We start from the raw sequence: 2500 nt of genomic DNA on the forward strand, positions 1-2500 counted from the left end.
ACCGAATTGGATATCATCAATCCTGGGAAAATAACCACACACACCGCTGCCCCCCGTGCCAACTTGAATTTAGAAACCGTCCCCAGCGAAATCCCACGTTCGGGCGCAAAACTGCACGTTTGGAGCCACATTTTGTCTGAAGCTGGAAACCTGCATTCAAAGCTGGAAAGGTGCTCATTGACAGGCATCTCCACTTCGGGACCTCGTAGCACCTTCACCCGGGTGGCGTTGGAAAGGTCTGGGCGAGGGGGACACGGGGAGGTCAGGCTCGCCACGCGCACGCGCTTCCTCGCGAAACGGGAGCCCAAACAAAACTTAAACGGACCCACCGAGCTGGGGACGGCTTTTTCCGGGGAGATAACCGCGCACACCGCTGCCCCCCGTCCCAACTTGAATTTAGAAACCGTCCCCAGCGAAATCCCACGTTCGGGCGCAAAACTGCACGTTTGGAGCCACATTTTGTCTGAAGCTGGAAACCTGCATTCAAAGCTGGGAAAAGGTGCTCATTGACAGGCATCTCCACTTCGGGACCTCGTAGCACCTTCACCGGGTGGCGTTGGAAAGGTCTGGGCGAGGGGGACACGGGGAGGTCAGGCTCGCCACGCGCACGCGCTTCCCCGCGAAACGGGAGCCCAAACAAAACTTTAAACGGACCCACCGAATTGGGGATCATCAATCCTGGGAAAATAACCACACACACCGCTGCCCCCCGTGCCAACTTGAATTTAGAAACCGTCCCCAGCGAAATCCCACGTTCGGCGCAAAACTGCACGTTTGGAGCCACATTTTGTCTGAAGCTGGAAACCTGCATTCAAAGCTGGGAAAAGGTGCTCATTGACAGGCATCTCCACTTCGGGACCTCGTAGCACCTTCACCCGGGTGGCGTTGGAAAGGTCTGGGCGAGGGGGACACGGGAGGTCAGGCTCGCCACGCGCACGCGCTTCCCCGCGAAACGGGAGCCCAAACAAAACTTTAAACGGACCCACCGAATTGGGGATCATCAATCCTGGGAAAATAACCACACACACCGCTGCCCCCCCGTGCCAACTTGAATTTAGAAACCGTCCCCAGCGAAATCCCACGTTCGGGCGCAAAACTGCACGTTTGGAGCCACATTTTGTCTGAAGCTGGAAACCTGCATTCAAAGCTGGGAAAAGGTGCTCATTGACAGGCATCTCCACTTCGGGACCTCGTAGCACCTTCACCCGGGTGGCGTTGGAAAGGTCTGGGCGAGGGGAACACGGGGAGGTCAGGCTCGCCACGCGCACGCGCTTCCTCGCGAAACGGGAGCCCAAACAAAACTTTAAACGGACCCACCGAGCTGGGGACGCTTTTTCCGGGGAGATAACCGCGCACACCGCTGCCCCCCGTCCCAACTTGAATTTAGAAACCGTCCCCAGCGAAATCCCACGTTCGGGCGCAAAACTGCACGTTTGGAGCCACATTTTGTCTGAAGCTGGAAACCTGCATTCAAAGCTGGGAAAAGGTGCTCATTGACAGGCATCTCCACTTCGGGACCCTCGTAGCACCTTCACCCGGGTGGCGTTGGAAAGGTCTGGGCGAGGGGGACACGGGGAGGTCAGGCTCGCCACGCGCACGCGCTTCCCCGCGAAACGGGAGCCCAAACAAAACTTTAAACGGACCCACCGAATTGGGGATCATCAATCCTGGGAAAATAACCACACACACCGCTGCCCCCCGTGCCAACTTGAATTTAGAAACCGTCCCCAGCGAAATCCCACGTTCGGGCGCAAAACTGCACGTTTGGAGCCACATTTTGTCTGAAGCTGGAAACCTGCATTCAAGCTGGGAAAAGGTGCTCATTGACAGGCATCTCCACTTCGGGACCTCGTAGCACCTTCACCCGGGTGGCGTTGGAAAGGTCTGGGCGAGGGGGACACGGGGAGGTCAGGCTCGCCACGCGCACGCGCTTCCCCGCGAAACGGGAGCCCAAACAAAACTTTAAACGGACCCACCGAATTGGGGATCATCAATCCTGGGAAAATAACCACACACACCGCTGCCCCCCGTGCCAACTTGAATTTAGAAACCGTCCCCAGCGAAATCCCACGTTCGGGGCGCAAAACTGCACGTTTGGAGCCACATTTTGTCTGAAGCTGGAAACCTGCATTCAAAGCTGGGAAAAGGTGCTCATTGACAGGCATCTCCACTTCGGGACCTCGTAGCACCTTCACCCGGGTGGCGTTGGAAAGGTCTGGGCGAGGGGAACACGGGGAGGTCAGGCTCGCCACGCGCACGCGCCCGCACGCGCATTTCCCCGACGCTGCGAGCGAAACAACATTTCAAACACGCCTACCGAAATGGGGACACTTTTTTCGGGGAAAATAACCGCACACACCGCTGCCCCTTGCCCTCACTTGAAGAACAAAACCATCCCCAGCAAAATCACACTTTCGGGCGCCAAACGGTGCATTTCACACCCACAAAATACTCAACAAGTCAAACACACTCTCACACTGCAAAATTTGGGAGCCCCGGG

This window comes from Osmerus eperlanus, unplaced genomic scaffold (genome assembly GCF_963692335.1).
Source record: "Osmerus eperlanus unplaced genomic scaffold, fOsmEpe2.1 SCAFFOLD_179, whole genome shotgun sequence".
In the NCBI taxonomy this organism is placed as follows: Eukaryota; Metazoa; Chordata; class Actinopteri; order Osmeriformes; family Osmeridae; genus Osmerus; species Osmerus eperlanus.